Genomic DNA, 23,449 nt, shown 5'->3' with positions numbered 1-23,449 from the left:
GCATCACTTTCTGTCAAGAAAATAGTCAGAACTCATGCCATATGGTTCTTAGCTATGACAGAAATCTGCAGAGACAGGAACAGAGAGAGAAGGAGAAGAAGAGGAAGAGGAGGAAGAAGAAGAAGAAGGAGGAGGAGGAGGAGGAAGTGGGAGGAGGAAGGAGGAGGGGGAGGAGGGAGAGGAGAAAACAGAGGGGGAGAAAGAGGAAGAGGAAGGGGAGGGGGAGGAGGAAGAGGAAAGGGAGAGGAAGAGGAGGGAAGGATGAGGAGGAGGAGGAAAGGGGGAGAGGAGGGAGAGAGAGAGAGGAAATTTGTCTTCTTATAAATTTGTCTTATTACAAATAGTAGGACAAAAGATTGTGTTTCTTAAGGCAAATTCTCAGAAGACATAAATGGATATATTCTTTTCCACTTGGCTTTCTGGGAAAGTCACCGGAGGAGCTTGTTAAAAAAACAGATATAAGTAGCAAGGAACTTGGGAAGGGGAGCGATACAGTGTTGACACATTATTCAATTTCAACGCCAGCTATTTCTTTAAAACCACTATGATGAGCCAAAATCTCCTGCCCCTTCTCTCCCCACAATATTTTATATCTGTGCAGATGCATTTTAGTCACATGATGTTTTATATTCATATTTACTACATTTCATCTTGTTATATTTGGACCTAGAGTCTAGCCAATTGTGAATCTATTCCATTTTGATTCTAGCATTCACTGTATTCTATAACCCATACTCTACTCTCACCATTTCCCCTACTCTGCCTTGTGCTGTCCATTATGTGCTTAAGCATACACTACAAATATTCACTAATAATAGTATAACATTATTATATCTTTAATACCTCTAATATTATTATACCTTTAATCATGATTTTTTTTTCACTCTTTGTATAATAAAAAATAAAACCAAACCAAAAACACAAGATTCTCATCTTCTCTCCTCCTAACCATAGCCTTAGATACTTCTCTTTCTAATACATCCAGTTGCAGATGCAAGAATGCTGGACCCCTTCTTAGCATGTCCATGTATTAGTGAAAGTTTTAGAGATGGACTGTAGATACCAATTCTCATTAACTTAAGCAGGAAATAAATTTCAGGTAATCCATCAAACTAATAGATGAGTACAGAATTGGGTTCAGAAAATGGGCAGGGTTGTAGAGAGCTGAGGTCACCTTGAAGTCACTGGTTAGTGTCCTCCTGCAGGTACTGTACCCTCCTGGCTAGAAGAGGATGCTGCCATCACTGTCCAGCTTCCTTTCTGTCAGGTGCTGTCACCATAAATAGTCTCACCCAGCAGGGGATTCTCCACAATGGGAAGGGGTTTTTTGGGCTGGACAGCCAACCTATTTATTTCCCTAGTCTCCAAATACATATTTCTTCTCACAGTTATATTAAAACAGTACCTTCTCAATAAAATGCAACTCCATGAGAAACTAATATATGTGTGTATATCTATCTAGATCTAGATCTAGATCATCTATATCTATATCTTCCCTTCCTCATTCATCCAAAAGAGATATCCTAAATTTTCTTTTTTTTTTTTTTTAAGATTTCATTTGTCAGAGAGAGAGAGTGTGCACAAGAAGGGGAGTGGCAGACAGAGGAAGAATCTGACTTCCCACTGAGCAAGGATCTTGATGTGGGACTCCATCCCACATCATGGGCTCATGACCTGAACCGCAGGTAGACACTTAACTGACTGAGCCACCCAGGCATCCTGAGATTTCCCAAATTTTTACCAAGATTCATATATGGCTCCAAGTCATTAACTTCCAGGTGATGGTCATTCCTTCCCTTATTCTGCTATGACCCTGGTTAGATATTCTGAAACCTATGGAACAAGTTGTAAAATTATCAACAGCCAATGCAGGTTATATACAACTGCAGGGGAAAAAGTTAGAAATAAAAAGGGAAATTAAGATACAGAAGAGCAGAGGCGAACCATGAGAGACTATGGACTCCAGGAAACAAACCGAGGGTCTCAGTAGGGAGTAGGGTGGGGAGTGCAGGGGAAGGGGGTGATGGGTATTAAGGAGGGCATGTGTTGTGATGTGCACTGGGTGTTATGTATAACTAATGAATCATTGAACAGGACATCAAAACCTAATGATGTACTATACAGAGGCTAACTGAACATAATAATAAAAAAAGATATAGAAGATCACATATTCACAACAACAACAAGAATGAAGTGATGGATAAAATCTCCAGAATGTATGAATAACAAGCAATTTAGCATGTTCCTTTTTCACACTAATTCTGTTCTCTTTGCCTCTGCCTCACACCTCATTTGATCAGATTTCTTACCTGGTATGGAAACCCAAATCTTGGCAATCCCCTTTTTTGGGGGATTGTAATGATCCATTATCTTTGGCCACAGAACATGGTTGCATGAGGAAATACCCTCTAGGACCCTCTGGATTCTACTTACATGTCCCTTGCACTATACACAGTGATCTTTTGGATTTTGCAAACCTATATTCCTACCCATGAGAAAATAATACCAAATACAATTTACAATGTCAGAATATATACTGCATCTTTTGAGACTGGACTCCAAGTTGAGAAGTGGCTCTCTCCACAGAGACTCTGAGTCATGGATAGATCACATCACCATTCTAAGGCCATCTGCTTCTGGTTGATGATGTGTCTTAAGACCCTGAATTCAATGGGCATCATCCCATTGCTTCAGTTCTTTGTAACGTGAGTTTCTGCACAGAACTCTATGTTTTACGATTGTGTATAAGGTAGGCACTCAGTAGGTTCATGGGTGATGTTGCTACAGGGAAATAATGGGAGGGAAGGCAAATTTAAACCCACCAAATCTATGTTCTTGTGAGGACAAAGTATTACCCCTTGAAAAGAGAACACAATTAAATAAAATCAATGTGCTGCTGGTAACCCAGAGGTGTGGTATCAAAGAGGGACCTTCGGCTCTGATATTGCTTATTGCAAACTGCACATTGGAAGAGAGAGTAACCATGTTGGTGAAGTTTAAAATCTGAGCCTATGTCTGGCCTCTAACTATGGCACCATGTCCTTTGTTCATGAGATGAACACTGGAGCATTTGGAGAAGGGAGTTGACAAGGCCCCATAGGGTAGGCCCACATGTTTATTAAAGTCCCTTTATTTAGAGGATTTTTTTTTTAGTACTTGCAGGAGATATAAATATTTTCAAGTTTTGGATCCACTCTGGGGTCCAGAGGTTGAATCACATAGCTTTACTCTTAGATCCTTGTTGTCAGTTTTCCAATCTTCTTCTAGAACACCAGTTGAAACCTTCAGTTACTGTCAATGAATCAATGTAGAACTAGATCCACAGGTAATATCCACAAGTAAATGTAAAACTTGATCCACAGGTAAAATGGCTGAGATGTAATCATTGAGGTTCTATTCAATATATTTCCCTTCTCCACAATTTTGGGTCACTTTTGAATGTGGCTAAAACACCATAGAAGACATTTTGTCTAGAGACAACAACACTGCTGAACTCAAAATATTTTGACACTCCTAGGAAATTTTCTCAGAAGACCATCAGTCATTTAAAAGAGTGCGGAATTGTGATAGGAGTAGATGTTCTGGGAGTGTGAACAACATACAAATGAAATTTCCTTGTGTCTTCCTGACCTGCTCAGTTCCAATACCTTATAAATCACTTTGGTTGAATGACAGAGTGCTTCTGGGAAGAAATGAATTTGTGAACAAATGAAGCATGTGACATCCAGGTGTTACTAGTCAACTCAGATTGCCTGGGTTACTTAGTATCCCGAGATCAGTCGTTCAGTCTCTTCAGGACCCAGTTAGTTTCAGGTCAGAAGCTATTTATAAAGAGAAAATAGTTTTTTGCTGAAACAAACATAAATCTACTGTAAAGTCCTAGGGTCATTTGTGCCTACTCATCTATTTTTGTTGTATGGATCCTATGATCAATTCGCTACTCCCAAAGACCTTTGGAAATGAGGCCATTTTGATCCCCATACTGGTCCTGGTCTGTAGGTGATTAGTCTCACTTTGCATTTAGTGGTTAAAGGCTGTCCACTTGGTATCTGACATCTTGCACACCTCCCACTCTAGTAAAATTAGGAAATGCACATGTGAATTAAAGCATTACAAGACATAAAGAAGTTGGTCGTTAAACTGTTGCTCAAAAATGCTGGCTTTCTCCTTAATTTGTTTCTCCTTATTTGGGAGTGGTGGCAGGAAGGGAGCATGAATTTCTAGTTCCACATTCCCATCCTCCAAAATTATTGAATTCTCTTTTTCTTTTATTTTCCAATTTTATTGAGGACTATTTGACAAATATAATTGTATATATTTAAAATGTACAATGTGATGTACAATGTGATGATTTGCTATACATTGGACATCATCCCATTTTACAGTGGGATGTGTACAATGTGATGTGTACAATGTGATGGCTTGTTATACATTCATCACCTCCCCAGCTTTGTGTGTGTGTATGTGTATGTGTGTGTATGATGCTTAAGATCTACTCTGAGCAAATTTTAAGTATACAATACTGTATTATTAACTATAAGGTATTTTAAATGCCTTTTTTTAAACTGAAGTATAGTTGACATACAACATTATATTAGTTTTAGGTGTACAACACAGTGATTTGACAATTATATACATTATGAAATGCTCACCACGTTTCAGTCTAGTTACTATCTTTCACTATACAAAGCTATAATAATATTGACTAAATTCCCTAGGCTATATTTTACATCCCAGTGACTTATTTATTTTATAGCGGTAAGTGTACCTCTTAATGCCTTTCACTTATTTTATCTATTCCACTACCCCCTCCCCTCTGGCAACCACCAGTTTGTTCCCTGTAATTATGAGTCTGTTTCTGTGTTGTTTAATTTGTTCATTTTTTTCTTTAGATTCCACATATAAGTGAAATCATATGGTATTTGTCTTTCTCTGTCTGACTTGCTTCAGTTAACATATGCCTCCAGGGTCCATCCACGTTGTCACAAATGGCAAGAGTTCCTTCTTTTTCTTAATGTCTGAGTAGTATGTATTCCATTACGTATATAATATGTATGTGATATATATTATATATTATTATATACTGTATGTTATATGATATATATAATACATATTATATATCATGTATATTATACATATGATATATATGGCATTGTATCACCATATATAGTGATTACTATACGTGTGTGTGTGTGTATACACTGGTATGTCACCATGCTATACATTAGATCCTCAAAACTTATTCACCTTACAACTGAAAGTTTGTGCCCTTTGACCTGTGTCTCCCTATGTTCACTCCCATGTTCACTGTGACATTCACAATAGCTAAGATATATGGAAAGATCCTAAATGTCAGTCAATGGATGAATGGATAAAGAAAATATGATATATATTATAGTTATATATTTCTATATTATATAACATTATATTACATAATATGGAATATTATTCAGCAAGAAAAAGAAGAAAATCCTGCAATTTGCGACAACACGATTAAACCTAAAGGGCTTTATGCTAGTGAGGTAAACCAAAAGAAAGGCAAACACAGCATGATATCACTTGTATGTGAATTCTCTTTCCTACATTAAACCAACACATCTTTGGCAATTTGCCTTCGCTTAGAATAAACTATCACAATTTTGCTTAGTGGGGCCCTATCTTACACACTCAAGACTTTATTCTAGCAGATGTCATGTTGCAACTGCATGTTTCTTCTTGTTCTAACATACTCAGAATATGCTCCAATACCCATTAGACAGCATTAGACAGATTTTCAGTAATATAGATCAGTCCAGTCCAACAATAATTATTGGAGGGGCGTCTGGGTGGTTCAGTGGGTTAAGCCTCTGCCTTTGGCTCAGGTCATGATCTCAGGGTCCTGGGATCAAACCCCGCATCAGAATCTCTGCTCAGCGGGGAGCCTGCTTCCTCCTCTCTCTCTCTCTCTCTCTCTGCGATCTCTGTCTGTCAAATAAATACATTTTAAGAATCTTTTAAAAATTATTGGAAATAAGATATCTCCTACTCACTTTTGCTTTTAATTAGTGCCATAGAATACACTAGCATTGTTTGATTATAGATATGGACATATTAAAGGATCTGGACCATTAGCAATGGCTTCCTTCTTCAATAGAGAATCACCATATAAAATAAGGAGATGCTTCTTCAGGCAAATACTTTTCATGAGGTTTGTGATTTCAAAATGCTTTTCAGATTCTAGGTATTTTGTTCATCCCTAATCAATGCCTTTATTTATTTATTTATTTATTTTTAATTTTTTTTTTAGCGGGGGGTGAGGAGGCACAGAGGGAGAGTCAGAGATTATTTTAAACAGGTTCCACCCTCACTCAGGACTAGATCTTGCAGTCCTGAGATCATGATCTGAGCCGAATTCAAGAGTCAGTTGCTCAAACAGCAGAGCCACCCAGTTTGGTGGCTAAGTAAAAATGTCCTCATTTTTATTGAAAAATGCCAAGATTGGGAATTCAATTATCATTTTAATTGAGCAACCAACAGTGTGGAACTTTGAATTTGATTCTAGCAATATCAGGCATTACAAAATATAAGATAGTTTGGTAAAAATCTATGCCTTCATCTGAAGTATGGGGACTTGGGAGTATTATTTTCTTCTTCAAGCTATCAAATGTTGTTAGGAACAGCCACCTTACCTTATTGTTCTTCAAGTCTTAGACTTTTTTTTTTTTGTAGCTCTTTGCACTTATGTGGTTTCTCAAGGTTTTGTCTGTAGGGAATTTGATTCCAAGTTATTTATTGATAATCATTGGTTTTCATATTACTATCCTGCAATATTGATAAGACTTTGATGGCCTTGGACTCTGCTATGACAAGACAAACAATGTCTTACTCCTCATATATTTCTGAGTTTCTGTTTTCTACAACTCATGCCTGGTTTCATGAATGTAAGAAACAGACCATGGCTTTCCTAAGTCTGAAAACTAACTAGTTAGCACTAAGTAGCAAAACAGAAATCACTGGAAGGCCCATAAAGCTAGCAGAAAACAGGAAAGGCTCAGTGGTAAAAACAAGTGTTATACTAAAGAAACAACCCGGTTAGGGTGCCGCTCTTGGTACTTTTTTTTAACCACTATTTTTGGACATTAAAGCTTCTACCACCCAAAACTGTACCGCCACTTTCACTGCCATATGCTGATGCTATTAATGGATTCTAACTCTCACTTCATCTTAATATCACTTATTCTAGTTTCAAAGTTCTTTCTGGAAGCCTCTAATTGTTCTATTCTAGGTCACATACCTTAATGTGAGGAGATGGAGCCCTTGGTCTCATTTTTCATTTATATAGGCAAGGATGACTCCCTTTCACAAAGACCATCACAATGAAGATTCTCTCAAGATAGGAATGACTTTATGTGATGGGAACATCAAAATGACAAGTGTTCACTTCATGCACAAATGCTGTTATAAAGGTAAGGGATATTAGTTACCTTACCTCCAAATTAACCATGACGAATGCTGCATTTTAATAGTTAGCCATTGAGTAGCTGGAGGCACAACCAACAATAATAGCCACAGACAGTTTATTATAACTTTGCTATAAGTATGTCCATCAAATCATAGCTATTAGGCTACGAATCTGCTCTATGTTCTGTCTTTATCTACCTATATTAATTGGGTGAGGTTTTGGGGTTTTTTGTTTGTTTGTTTGTTTTTGTTTTTTTAACTTTCCTGGACAGTGCAGAGAGGGCTGGTGGCTTATACTGCTGACATTCTGAATGTTTATCTCAACTAATCTTCCTCTTCTGACGGTGACTCAGGCCAGTTTAGGAGCCGCTGTGGAAGGCTGTCCTCTAGGCTCTGCACACAGACCCCAGTGGGGTGAATACAAAATCATTTTGGAAGATCTGCTGACACCCACATTTTAGAACCCCAAAGTGAAGGTCCCTACCCCAAACATATGGTTTTAACTTGACTTTCCATCATTCTTCCAAGATGCAGAACTGTGATGAAAACCTACGTGTGACGAGAGAATGGGAATAATTTATTTAGTTGCAAGCCCATCAAAACTGGAGGGTAGGGGAGAAGCTTTGAAAGCAAATTCCTATAGTGGGAAAGAGTAGGTACCATAAAAATTCAATTTTACCAAGGGCTAAATGAGTGTTGTGTTTTTTTTCCCCCTTATTCTGAATTAAGTTTGTTCTGAAATAGAAATCCTTTTCTTTTTCCTTTAACTTCACTTCCATTCTCAGCTCTTGTCTAGGGACCCTATTTAGGATTAAAATAAATGGACCATTTCAGCATAAATGTAGCAGTGCAGGAAAGAGTGTGGAAAGTGCTTACTGCATAAAACACATCCCTTTCTGATTCATTACACCCCTTTTCTGCTGTGTATAAGTGGACACCTTTCACTAACTCACTACAGGGTAGCTGTGCACATGCATTTTGAAAGGAGGAAGAATCCTCTTCCAAAATACATAGGCCTAAGACATAAATCAAATAGACTTATCAAAATCAATCAATTAACAAAAGGAGCCTTTGAAAACATGTCTCAGCCAAGCTTGAAATCTTATTTTCCTGTTAAGTGAAGTCCCAGAAGCAGATAGGTTTTCATAGGGGATAAGCATTCTTCATATCCAAATGACATTCTGATTAGAAAATTGTTTAGACAGGAAAAACTAATCTTTGATAATAATTAGTTCCCCAAAGAGTAACATTTTTAAAAATGCAAACTAGAAGTTGAAGTATAAGGTAGGGTTGAATTAAGTGAGGCAATCATTAACATAACATATCTGTTATTTACATCTTCAAGCCTGCAGAGTTTTCAAAATATCATTGGATGCAATTAGAAAGAGAGATCTCAGCAGAATCATCGATGAATTATAATTATTAAATTATTGAAGAATTTTAAGAGCACAGTAATACTGGTCTCATCTAGTTTTTACTGAAGATGGAAGAATATACTAATGTGAAAGCAAGGGGCCAAAATAATGCTAATAGAAATATGTATAATGCTCTACAGTTTTCAAATATACATTATCATAAGCTATATTCTCGGCTCTTTCCTGGAAACAGTGAGCAAACAGTGAGCAGCAGTATAACCTTGAGTTACAGCAAACCAAATTTGCATTTTTTACAGGGAGGGAGAGGCAGGAAACCAGGAGTGAACATATTTAACTCTCAACGAGTCGATAGACTACGGTTAGACGTGGATTCATTTAAACGTTAACGGTCCTACCTGTAACTCACAAGGAAAAACAAGAAGCAAGTACATATGCAGGAATCCCTGAAGACTTTCAGTTCTGTGATAGCTCACCTGAACCGTCTTGTTTCAAGAACCTAGCATTGGTGCTTTGTAAAGTAGAACAAAATAGAACAAAAAAGTAGAACAAAAATAGCACAAATGTCCTTTTGATAGGAGTTTGCTCTGGTGCTAGTATTGGGGCAATGTAACTGTAAATCTAGTAAAACCAAGATTTTATGGTCACCATCAGAAGCTAGGAAAAAGGCGGGGAAGGATTCTATTCAGAGTCTTAGAGGGAGCATGGCCCTGCTGACATCCTGATTTTGGATTTCTAGCCTCCAGAACCATGACAGAATGAACTTCTGTTGTCTTAAGGCACCACATTTGAGGTAATTTGTTTCAGCAGCCCTAGGAAACTAACACACCATGCAAGTCACAGTTCATAATAGGCACTCAATTAAAACTTGTTAAGTGAATTCATGAGTGAGTGAATGAATATAATTAGAATATAATTATACAATGCAGGGCAGGAAAGTCTATAAATACATATATATGTGAACGAGTTCTTGTATAAGAGAATGTTGAAATACTTGTGTGAGGATAAAGCAGAGCCAAGCACATGTCAGCTTTCTATTTGGTGGATTACAGTAAAAGTATTTTAAATTTCAGGACACGTTCCCCTACCAATGAATAACTGGCCTCTTTAAGATACATTCAATAAGGCTAGTAGATCGTCATCTTTGGCTAAAAACTGGCACATGCTTTGTCATTTTTTTACATTTACCTGTGATGATTTATAAATGTTTCATTGTATAAGTCACTAAGGAATGCTTTAGAATATTCATTTCCATTTTATTTTATTTCATATTTTACTTAAGATTTATTTATTTATTTTAGAGAGAGAGAACACAAGTGGGATAAGCAGAGGGAGAGAGAAACTTAAGGTGACTCCACAGTGAGCAGGGAGCCTGATGCGGGGCTCGATCTCATGACCCTGAGTTCAGGAACTGAGCTGAAACCAAGAGTCAGATGCTTAACCAACTGTGTCACTGAGGCACCCCTATTTCTTTTATAGGTAATACAACCAAGGCATTTTAATATCTAAATTATGGACTAAAAAGGTCAAAACTGGGTCACATTTGTCTTCTGACTTTAACCCCCACACCACATAGAAAGACTGGCTTAACAAAGAAGTATCATTGTTTTCAGAATCATTGTATCTCCTTTTCTTTTTTTAAAGATTTTATTTATTTGATTGTGATCTCTGTCTGTCAAATAAATGAATAAAATCTTTAAAAAAAAGATTTTATTTATTTGACACAGAGAGAGAGATCACAATTAGGCAGAGAGGCAGGCAGAGAGAGAGGGGAAAGCAGATTCCCTGTTGAGCAGATAGCCCAATGTGGGGTTCGATCCCAGGACCCTGGGATCATGACCTGAGCTGAAGGCAGAGGCTTTAATCCACTGAGCCACCAAGGCACCCTTCATTGTATCTCCTTATACCACAATTTTAATGATTCAATAAGCTTTATACATCTTAGCACAATATCTCCCAGCAGAGAAAATGAGACATAAAGACAGAAATAGATTTAAACAAATACAGAAATATAAACATTATTTATGTTTTCTATTTTATGTATACATACATGCATACACAAACATACGTGAAGACAGGAGTCCAAGATGGAAGGTATGTACACGTATTGGCTTGAGAAACAAGTTTCTGGGAAGCATAGCCTATGCTGAAATTTTATCTCCTAAAATACACTGCCAGAGGTGTTGAACTTCATGAGTGCCATTTAGTGATGATAATCTAGCAACGTTCGTATTCCCTTACCTCTGTTTGCTCTCTTTGAGCAACAATTGGTTTACTGGTGATAGGTAAAAACCTACACACTTGGAAGTGTTATGTGTCTATTTTTTTCCATTATTGCAATAAGCATAAGAAGTCTATTTCTTATAAATAAACTCTAGAAATTTCCCAGTGGGGCAATAGAAACTCTATAGCTTGTTTCCTTGCATGATAGCCTTTGAAAATAAGTTCCCCTAAAAGGGAGTGTTACTTTGGCAATAGGTACAATGGATAATAAGGGGCTGGCACTGACATTTCCTGAGGAATGGGGACATTGGTGATCTTTGGTTTGAGGTCATTTGTATGGGCTCTAAGAAACGCTCATTCTTACTAATGTACAAATATTTACAGGTACATTTTTACTTGGGAATATAGTCTCTGTACATTTTATACGTACCTATTAAGTAATCACAACTATTTCATTACTGATAAAAATAAAAAGAAGCACCTGTTATATCTGGTGGAATGTTTAAAGACCTTGTCTCTTGTAGGCAGCAAATGGTGACCTCTGATCTGTATGGTTTCTCTAAGGAAGGCTCCCCAGGTATAGAACCCTGGGACAATGGAAGATCTTAGCATTTGCCTGTGTCCATTGCCTAGAGTACCTTGTGTCTCCTTCTCTAAGCATCTCCCTTCTCTGCCACATACCTTGACATTGTTGAGCCATGGCAAACTCCATCTCATGGATATTTAAATTTATAACAAATCAGCAATTTGTGCATTATTACAGCCAAGTTTTAGTTTTTTTGATTCCGTAGGTAGCTTAACTTCAGTATGCCTACGATTAGTCTTCCACAAAATGGGGGAACATTAATGGTTGTCCCAATTCTTAATTCTTTTATTCATGTATTCAGCTGTGTTGTGATGGTCAAATACTCTCATTTAGATTAAAGTATTCTTAAAAAATGTAAAATATGTCACAAATGTGGAACAGTGTGTTAGTTCCAACAATGTGAATGTTTTATTAGACCCAGCAATATAACTATCTCTAAGTACATCCAAGAATACTACTTGTATCTTTAAGTACATCAATACAACCATCTTGCTCTGGACATGAGTTTATATATATCTGACTAGCTTGTTCTGTTTGTTGCTCCTTGTGCATCTCACCATTCCCACCAGGTTAGAAGCCCCATGGACAGTTTATATTTGTCTTATGTCCCTCTACATATGTAGCAGAGTTCTGGTCACACTCTATACATCTCCATTCATGACTGACTTATGACAGTATTCATTTCTATGCTATCATGGATTTTTCTTGAAAACCACCGTTGTTTTGTGGTAGCTTTGAGCAACTTGTTCTGGCTGTTACTGGTCCTCGGGCATGTGCAAAGTGACAGACCATTGTGATCCCAGAACCCAAGGAATCTGAAAGTATAGTGGACTCCAACTGGTTTAAAATTTAATAGCTGCATTGCCCTCATTTATGTTTGATGTGTGGCAAAACTAATAATATTTCTCTTAAGGGTGCTTGAAGGCAATGCAGGTTTAAGGAAAATATTCCCTACCATGTTTCATCCGCTGCCTTCTATGTAGAAGGCAAAAGCAACAGTTTTCTTATTGAAGGATATGAATGGCTTTTCCCCTTTGCTTGCCTGTGTGCAAGCATGAAGCAAACAGTGTCCTTGCAGTGCCCTGGAGCCCACTCTGTCACCGTGCTCTGCTCGGAGCAGAGAGTGTTAAAAAGCTTTGGTTTTCCCTCCGTAACCGTTTAGAAGTACACAATGCAAGTCAACCATCGTTTAATTTATTTTGCTTTGTTAGATGGCGGCGTTAATTAATTTTGCTTTGTTGCCTCGCTTGCCTCTTGATAACATCATTCTTTTTAATAGCAATGGAACCTTGCAAATGTCAAGCAGCCTGCCCCAATCACAACAGGCTGCAACATAAAAACACATTAGTTTGGAGGCACCACAAGTAACTACTTTAGGAAAAAAATGTAATAGCTGTAATTATGTTTGTGCCTGCCAGTGAGCTACCCTCCTCCTTCCTCTCTTTCTCTTTTCCCGTGTCCTTAATCGATTTTTATTGTACAAAAAAATCAGCATCTCTTGTCAAAGCTCAGTGGCCTCTGCCTTTTGGACAGTCAGCTATTCCTATCTGAGTTGACCCACCTGCCACATTGGCATGTTCTCTGATGCTCTCTGTGCTCGAATGCTACATGTTGGGTCTCTTTGATTGAATTATGTCTTGTCCCATTTTGTACGCTCTCCATAATTTCAAAGTTATTTGTTCCCTTTTTATTAGATGAAAGCCTGTCTATAGTTCCATACTGCATCCCACAGTCCAAGATCAATTCAGATCTAAGACTCCATTCCCCTTCTAACTGGGGGGCTCTCCTAGAGCCTTGTCCTCCTAGCGGGGCTGAGTCTCAAGTTTGTCACCAAGAAGAGAAGACCTTAATACGTTAGTCTCCAGAGATTTCAAGCCATTCCTCAGCTTCAATGCAATCTGGTCTGGCTTGGTAACACTAGAGTATGTAAAAGATAACAAGAAGCTTAAATCAGTAAAGGGATTTCTGCTTTTGGAAGTATCAGTGTGGTGTTTGCAGAGTGATAGTTCCTTTGGGCTTCCAGTTAAGTGTTGGAGAATTAAAACAGTAGCTGTGATAACAAAGAATGGGAAAGAAAACTTGGTTTCCATTTTTAAGTGGAATTAGGTAAGTGAGGATGCCAGGGGTTAAAAGATATGTGTGCCTGTGCGTGTGCATGTGTGTGTGTTGGCTTTAAGAGACCATCTCTGGATTTCACAGATGATCATACAGAATCAGCAAGTATTAAACCAGAGGACTGACTTCAAGGACCTCAAATCTATGACAGTTATTTAACTATGAGGAGCTGAGATTGAGAAAGGAGAATCCTTCCTTCTAAATGCTGCCAGCCACATGCAACCTGGCATGCCGTAGAGAGTATGAGTCGCTTCTGAGTCACATAGACTTGGGGATCACTTAGCAGATAGTTGAGCGACCTTGGATGAGGCTCTTAAATTCTCTGGTCCTCAGTTTCTTTACTTATAAACTGAGGCACTTCCTTGACAGGGCCCTTTTGAGGGTAAGAAATAATAAACCCCAAAGTAAATGAATTGAGCTATCATACCTCTGGGCACTTGGTGGTTCATTCATCATTTATTGTGTATACGTGTATGCGTGTATATGTATATATTTATATGTGCATGTGAACGTCTGTGTGTGTATCTATACTTCCATGTCTGCTTATGTACCAGGCTAAACACTGGGAATATACGAATGGTGACCAGCACAAACTTAGCCACTTTCTTTCTGGATCTCCTCGTCTAGTGGGAATGACTTGGTAAGTGTCACGAAAGGCTTTAATGCATTTTGTATCCATGCCCCTCCAGCATTTGATGGAAATGGCCAGGAATGTAGGAAATTCCTGGGGTGGAGGGTAGGAATGGCACAAGCCAAGACTTACCAAGTAGAAAGTCAAGGCCTATTGGAGCAGTGAAATAGAGAGTGTACTGGGTATAGAGTCTGTATACTGTCTACAGGGACTGCAAAGAGAAGCAATTGATTTGAGGTCTATTTGAGGATCTTTGACTTGAAGGGATTTTTGTGCTTTCTTCTAGGTAATGGGAAGCAGGAAGCCATTCATAGATTTTGAGTGGTGGACATATCAACTTAGGAAGAATATGGAGTTAGGAGAAATATATAGTGAAGGGGAAACTGTTCAAGACTGTTGTGCAGAGCAGCTGTGCTACGAATACATAAAGAGAGAGGGAGTGACTCTAAGAGACGGGGCTGTTTGGGGAATCTGTTAATAACCGCCAGTAGCCATTGAAAGACCATCTGGTATAACAGACAGTATACAGACTTCAAAATCAGACCAAAGTGGGGTCAAATCCCTGCTCTATCCTTCACTTGCTCTGAGAAGCTAGGGGAGATGACTTGCCCTGTTGCTCCTCCTCACCCCACTTCCCTGGAAATGCTTTGGGGAGCCTGAAATGAGCATTTTCAGCCTGTGCAGTACTTAGCATGAAGCCGTGAACTGGGGCTGGCTGTTAGGATTTTACAGGTCTGTACCAAGCTCACGCTCTCACTTGCATCTTTGCCTTTCATCATCAGGACACCCCTTTTACTTTTCTCCTGACTTCAGGGAAAAGGAAACCGAAGCAGAGGAGGGTAGATTTCTTCACCCAAGGTCCTACATTTCATAAGTATGGATATCCTGAATGACACCTGATTGACACCAGAGAGCCAACACGGCCTCTCTGTTTCAGAGAAGAAACAACCCAAGTGTGGTTGAGGGCTGGCACTCCAAAGATAAACAGAAGAATTATGCATTGAGAAGAAACAAGTAAAATTGTGATTTTATAGACAGTAGAAAGGAATATCAAGCTAAAGGGGGTGTCAATAGTAGATAATTTATGGGTGTCAGCATTCCATATAGGATTTAATCATTCTACCCTCCCTGCCAGAACAAGTCTTAGGAAAGACTGCTTTTATCCCATCAGTCCTGCACTGGAGAATCTTCAGTGATTCTCCACTGCCTTAGGACAAAACCCCATCACCTTAACGTGCCTTTTGAAGTCTTCACCTTGACTCTGGCCTATATTTAGAACTATATCTTCTGATCAATTCATTGGAATCTGATTTGTACTAGATCACTTATTCCACCACTGAAATCTTCCTACATGTGAAGTTAGGCTTCCTCATGGTCCCACTGCTTTTCTGAGTCCATGCAAGCCCTGTGAGGTGATTAACAGGGAGGGCTCCACAAACTGACTTCATAGCTTTTCATTCTGGCTCCTCACTGCCTGGCTTGGGATGGTAGCCAAGTGACTTAACCACTCTGTAGTTTGGTTTTTTCATCTACAAAATGGGGATGTAAGCCATGCAATCTCAGTGTTGTTTTCAGGATTAACAGATACAGTTCATGGACAGCACATAAAAGCATTCCAGAGATGTGTAGAATGTCAATAAACACTTGCTTCCACTATTATCTTGGGCCTTCATTCAAAGTCTAGGACAAAATTTCCTTCATTTGAGAGGCCATCTTTGACCATTACAGCCTAGTGAATTACCTCCATCTTAATGTCCTCAAATTTTCACAAAAGTTCTTTGGATTTGCATGTCTTACATTATTATCTGGTGAATGCACTCTGTGTGTGTGTGTGTGTGTGTGTTTATATGCATGTATGTGAGTTTTCTTAATTAGACTAAAATAGCTGGTGGATGAAATGCTATCGAATCATTTTCTCCAACTCTTTGTGTATTTAATAAAGTCCTTTCCAAATAGTGGGTTCTCAATGAGTATTTACTGATGGGGGCATTAAAAAGTCTTCTGATAGATGGTCCTAGAAATATTACCAATTATTTTATCAGCTATAAGCAAAAGTAATAAAGAACTAACCCAGAGAATGTGAGGGAAGATATTCACTAGTCAATTAAGAAAGCATTTTCAATTCAGCTTATATTTACATGAGTCTGTCTTGAATAGCAGCCTTAAAGGACACTAAAAACATGCTGAGTGTGGCAGAGACAGATCCTGCATTGATTTGACAATCGCAATGTCCTGAACAAACGTTTGAGGTCATCCTACTCCATAGCTTCCTCTACTCACCTTTTTAATATCCTAAAGAAATCTATTCTTAATAATCAATTGGAATTAAAGAAGAGACAGACATTTCAAATTAAATATCTTAATTAAATGCACATCTGAGAACCTTAATTTAATATATTACCTAAAGCTCCATGCTCTCAAGACATCTTAATTTACACTGAGTATAATCGCACCTTACTCTCACTTCAGGCAGGAAATGGTACAGGTAGCTCTTTACACTCCCTAATGGGGAGTAAAATTTCTATTATAAAACAATACTGCACATGCAAACAGCCTCTGTTTATTTTAAAGTACAAACTGTTTATCTAGACAGGTCACTAAGACTTTTTTTCCAAAATTTGAAGCACTTGAGCTAAGTATTTATAAACAAACAGAACTGAGGAAAAGTAGGTATTAAAATTTTTGATTGTATGATAATTAATAATGACTTAGTTTAATTGAGGTTAAAGTAACCTTAAAACTCCAGTAAATTTAAAAAAAAAATTGCTTTTCCTCTGAGAATTAATGCCTGCCAGAAATATGGGTAACAGAAGAAGATACAATAGGAAAACATGTACTAAATCATCTATTTTCTGTGTTCAGTAAAGTTAGCTTTGTATTAACATGCTAATTTTAAAAAGAAAAAAACATGTAAATATGATATTTTTAAGATATATTTATTTTAGATAGAGAGAACAAGTTGGGAGGGAGAGAATCTTCGGGCAGACACCCTGCTGAACGCAGAGCCCAGTGTGGGGCTTGACGTGGGGCTTGACGTGGGGCTAGATCCCATGACTCTCAGCTCATAGCCTGAGCCAAAACCAAGAGTCAGATACTCAACATACTGAGCCACCCAGGCACCCCTGTGATTTTTTTTTCTTAATTGCAAGGTTTGCTTCCTATTGCCACTCCCCCCAAAATAAAAATAATAATAATAATAATAATGTAAAATAAGACTTTCACACTTCACATAAATATACTGAATAGTTTTTCTTGTAATAAGTATTCATTTTCTTCCTCCCTTCCTTCCTTCCCTCCTTTCTTTCTACCTCAAGAATTACTAATTTTACTCTTTTTTTTTAATTTTTTTATTTTTTTATTTTTTAATTTTATTTATTTATTTGACAGATAGAAATCACAAGTAGGCACAGAGGCAGGCAGAGAGAGGAGGAAGCAGACTCCCCGCAGAGCAGAGAGCCTGATGTGGGGCTCGATCCCAGGACCCTGAGATCATGACCTGAGCTGAAGGCAGAGGCTTTAACCCACTGAGCCACCCAGGCGCCCCAAGAATTACTAATTTTAGAAATAACTTGGTACATTATATCCCTATAATTTCTTCTGCTTTGGCAATAGGATATTTTATTTTACCTTTTTTATTGCAAGTAGTTACATAAAATAGAATTAGGCAGCAAGGAAATTAAAGGTTATGACCAAGTGAAACACAGAAAACTGGAGGATTTGGAAGTACATAGTGAAAAACCCATGCCACCTCCATTGGGCCAGTAAGACATTCCTTAATGTCTTCATTTAGAACAGCAGAAAACAAATAGCAAGTGATGAAAAAAACCCTTGGGCATCGTCATAGGAAAATGTGTTAAAATAACACAACAAAACACCCAGATTTAAAAAATATTTAGATGCGTGAGTTCTTGCATAATGAATGTCATCTCTGACATCTTGCAGAAATATTTTTATACTTGGCATGAAATGATAAAGCCTGCCTAAGATTTGAGGACTTGGAGATATAGGATGGAAACAATAAAGAATAACAATGTTTAAATCAAAACACAGAAACTATTTCACCTCTTTTAAATCTTATCTTTTTTTCCCAGTGTCATGCCATACAATTCATTTAGATCCACCAGTTTACCTGATTGATATGCAGCTAGTGTGTTTATATGGGTGACGGGGAATTTTTTCCCAGTGTTACAACGAGCCTTTAAAAGGGATTATATTCTACTGGCAAGCTAAGAATGATGTTTAAACATGGCTTCCTCAGCATTTATCTCTGAGTTATTCAATTTGAGTATCTCCTAGGAGTAAAATATTTGATTATGAAACTTTTGTTTGGCACTTCAAATGCCACTGCAGAAACAGTTCTCCTAGCTCATGTGAACAGCTAAAGTGCCCCCCCCCAAAGGTGCATGGTGACTTTGAGGAGAATATGTGTTAGCCAAAATATGCCTTCATGCAAAACCCCGGAAATGGTAGCTGGTAGACGGGAGGCATTAGGGACCTCTAGTTGACTAGGCTGGGCTAGTTTCTGAGGTCTATGTGTGAAGTCCCTCATTCTGTTTTAGTGTCTGGAATATTCGCCACCTTTGTGCTCCCCTCCCCCTCCCCCTACTGACCCCGCTTGTCTTCCCTGAGGAAGAGAATAGTCCAATTCTATCTGAAACAGAAAGCTAATACTTCTTGAAAGTGACTGATGAGTTCTAGCTCTTAATAGGCCAAGGACAATCAATAGGGCATGAAACGTGCTGGGCAGAAGCTGGCCGACCATGCGGATATGCCAAAATGACCCTACATCAGCCATCAGGATAAGGAGTACAGCCAAACCAACCCAGTCCTCTTTAGTGACGAGTTAAGCAATATTAGTCCACATTTCTCCAATAAAAATAATTCCCTATCATTTAACAACAACTCCTCTTGTGATTTAGGTTGTTATTTGTCTAGCACAAAGCATCATGCAGAACAACTGCCCTCTGTCATACACGATGACTATTTCCTACATAAAAGAAGATCCAGCTGTGTCTGGAAATTCCAAGACATTTTCTATTTAAGAGGGTATGCTAGACTAATTTGTGCAATGATGAGGTCATTGGTCTTGGGCTTCAGCTTACTTTTTATTTCTCTTCTTTAATCTCATTCTCTTCGTTCTCTTTATTACTGAGAGGGAAGCAAACTCACAAAAACCTGTTATCTATTATCCTTGTTCCAAATTTTGCTGGTTCTCAGTCCCTAGGGTTCAAAGTCAATATGTTTGGTAATGACTTTTTACAAAGAAAAAAGAAAAGGAACAGAGATTGGATTTCAAGTGTTATGATAAATGCACATCTGAATTTTCAGCTGAGTTTGGCTTCCAGAACTCTGCATCAGTTATGTGGGAAGGCATATCTTCTGAGAAACTGAAAACTGACTGATCGTTAAATTAAATGCCATATTCTGTCTCTGCGTGTGTCTCTCCTTCTATCTGTCTGTCTCTCATCAATACCTCCTTCTACCTCTTTCTTTCCTATATACAGACACACAGATACACACACACACACACACACACCCCTAAAATTTATTCAGGGAACCACTTACTCATGGTGTAAATAGAAAATAATCAATAATTGAGTTTACTATCAGTTTGAGATATCAGATTTATATTACCCGTATCTTCCCCCCTTCACCTTGAATTGACTCATTTATTGGTTTCAAATTAGCTTTGTTATGTTGACTTTTTAGAATAAAGATAGATGGTGAGTGTTCTGTTTAAAAAAAGATGCTAAAATGTGTTGAAAACCCCATCAGCAAAAGGAATTCCAAATGCAATCTATTTCAGAAACTTACAATCCAAGAAGAATATTAATTTATTTTATGTAAACAATATGCAGCATGGGGTTCAACCAACAGTATTTATTTTCTCTTTTAAGATTTTATTTACTTATTTAGAGAGAGAGAGAGAGTAAGCTTGAGAGGGGGGCAGAGGAGAGGGAAAGGGAGAAGCAGACTCCCCGCTGAGCAGGGAGCCCGGCACGGGGCTCGATTCCAGGACCCTGAGATCATGACCTGAGCTAAACGCAGACCCTTAACCAGCTGAGCCACCTAGGTGCCCCAACCAACAATATTTCTTTAAAAATAAAAATAAGACAAAAGTTTTTTAAAAAGTATCAGTTTCACCAGTTCCTGTTTATATATCGTATAGCTTCCTGGCTTACCATGGAGAATTCAGGAAATACTGTTGCATTTTTGAAATTAAAATGTAAATCATTTTTTTTTAAGATTTTATTTATTTATTTGACAGAGAGAGATCACAAGTAGATAGAGAGGCAGGCAGAGAGAGAGAGAGAGGGAAGCAGGATCTCTGCCGATCAGAGAACCCGATGCGGACCTCGATCCCAGGACCCTGAGATCATGACCTGAGCCGAAGGCAGCGGCTTAACCCACTGAGCCACCCAGGCGCCCAAAATGTAAATCATTTTAATCTCCTCCTGAGAATTTTCCTTGTTTTAGTCTTTCTTTTCTCAAGCACTGTATGAATTAAAAGAGGTGTGTGTGTATGTGTGTGTGTGCGCGTGTGTGATTATATGTATCTGTGGGATTTTCCAAGTTGGTAACTAAGTTTCCTGATAGTTGAAACCAGCTTGGGTCTTGGCATCGTTAGTGTAGCTGCTGAGATCACTGAGATTCTGAATTGGGGAGCCAGAGGAAAGAAGGTGAGAGACGGCTATTTTTCCATCCAGGTGGTAACAGCTTTTTGCCTCAATAGGCTAGACATTCCGTGCTAGAGCAGAAGTTCTGTCCCCCAAAGCTGAATACAGCTCTACTGTGTAGAGCTGAAACCTGAAACAGCTCTACTCATAAACTTCAGTGTGCTTCTCATGCCGGTGCTCAGCTGTGCAAACCCCCAGAGTACGCATCATCTGTTCATCAGATTGTCCCATGGATCTGATGGTCTCCGCCTTCCTGGGAACATGGCAGGGGGAGGGGGGAGGGCCTAAACACAGCTGGATGTGTACACTGACAAAGTAGTTCAGATTAGAGAAAAAAAAATCATCTTAAACTTCTAGACACATTTGAAAAGGGAAAGCAAAGCGCCACTTCAGCCAAGCGTTTGCCAGATGTCTCTGCTCCAATCTGAAGGCAAACTAGAGCAAAGCTTTGACACTAAGGGCCCTTAAGCTCCTACTGTAGATTTGTTATTAATTAAAAATTCAGCAAGGGAAATCTCACGTTCTTTAAAGGAATGCTTTATCTATTTCCCCATATGAGGATGAGTTCTTATAAATTCTATTTTATGATATTCATATCGATGGTTTGGGAGAACGAATTAATTGTTGAGGGAACAAAGCAGGTGAGTGAACACAGAAAAAAAGTTTTACCAAAAGAACAATTAAATGAGATAGGTCATATGATCGGGGTTGAAGATACTCCTGAGGATTCTCCAGGTTCCTTTCTTTCTGTATGAGGAGACTCAGAGAAACCGCTACTTTCCCAAGGACTATTATTTAAGTCTACAAGTGTATTGAAAAGCTTAAGGTCTGAAAATCAAAATCTGAGTGACTATTAGGGAATTAAGAGTTCCTTCAGATAGTCCTCATCATAATTGAAATCACATCATGGTTCCAGTACTTGAAATTCCAGTAATATTCTCCTTTTTTCCCTTTAATTCAGTTCCCTGGTTTAAGGCACATTTTTCAGTGCTAGAGATTTTGGTGATATAATGAAGGGACTTGAAAGACTCAAAACAACAATAAAATAAATCAGTAATATTCATAATGGAGTCACTATTATAGCAAAGTGATGTTTTCCATTATCCATAAAGCATCAGGTGTTATGGCATTTTTTTCCCCTTTGTCCAAGTTTGGTACCCTTTCCAATTTTGGTTAACTGTTCTATTGACCTAATCATGATGTCTGAAACTCCAGGATATGAAGTTATAGCTTTTCAGCAATAAACAAGCTTTCTTTGGTGCCAGTTTAACTTACCCTGGTGTGCCCCTGGCATACACCCTAGAGCTGTCACGTTTACAAAGCTGCGTCTCCATAGAATTTCACATGTGAAAGTTTTTATGAAAGGTACAGGAATTAGTAACATGTTTCCATTTGCACATAGAGACACTCAGAGTAATTTAGTGCACACCACAATTCAAATGGTGACATTGTCTGCATGTGGCCAACACTTGGACATACCTGCTAGAGAGAGAAGCACATGAGAAAGAAGGTACAAGTGTGGGATTATGATACATGTCCTCACAGTGAGAAAGAGAGAGTGAGATCCTAGGATCCTAGAGATGGCTTGGGGAATGGGGCAGAAACTTGTTCCAGGATGTGAAGGAGGAAAGCCTGTTGCACATCCTAGCCTTGGAGAATGGAAGAAAGCTGATAGTACAGATAAAGAAGGCATGTTTAGCGAAACTGATGGACTGTGTTTTGAAGTATTGATGGTTTGGACCTGAAAGACATGTGGTAAGAAGTGAAATCTCTTTCTCATTTGCTCTCATGGTAATCCTGAACACAAAGCTATTGCCAACAGACGAAAATTTTCTACAGTCATATATCAAAAAGTTGTCAAAATATTATGTAATCTACTTGCACCTTCATGGCCCTGGAAATCAGCTAGTATATACTGAAACTATGTCTTCTGCCTCTGTGTCCCAGCCACAGTTTCCTTCTCGTTAGCCGGACAGTGTCAGGGATTTTTTTGGTGTGTGTTTTAGACATGATTTATGTATGTATAAGTAATTATATTGTCTCATTTTTCCACAACAACTGTAGCATACTCTTTTGCACCTGGATTTCTTTATTTATACCCCCTCTCTCCTTCTCCTACTCTTCCTCTCTCCTTATGTTTATGGGTATGTGTTATATATTTTATAGGATACTGCTACTCTTTTCTAAAGGAAGATACTCAGTTACCTAACCCCTAATGGTTTTTTGAAATCCTAGTATCAGATTAGAAAGAAATACATTTAAATCTCATTCACCTCATATTGACTATCTAATCACCCCATCTTGAATGATTAACCATAGGCTTAAGCATAAACCCCAGGACAGTGGTTGAGAATATGGACTCCAGAGTAAGCAAGCCATGACAGGGTAGGCTTGGCTTCACGCT

At 38.4% G+C, this 23,449-nt stretch overlaps 1 pseudogene; it reads left to right on the top strand.

Annotated features, from left to right (window-relative positions):
• Window positions 1–22,637: 22,637 nt before the first annotated feature.
• Window positions 22,638–23,449, top strand: part of LOC125101539 (protein PIMREG-like) — a 34,089-nt pseudogene continuing 33,277 nt past the window's right edge.

Source organism: Lutra lutra, chromosome 6 (genome assembly GCF_902655055.1).
Source record: "Lutra lutra chromosome 6, mLutLut1.2, whole genome shotgun sequence".
Lineage (NCBI taxonomy): Eukaryota > Metazoa > Chordata > Mammalia > Carnivora > Mustelidae > Lutra > Lutra lutra.
Note: the sequence above shows the minus strand (reverse complement) of the source record. Positions and strands in the feature narration are given on the sequence as shown.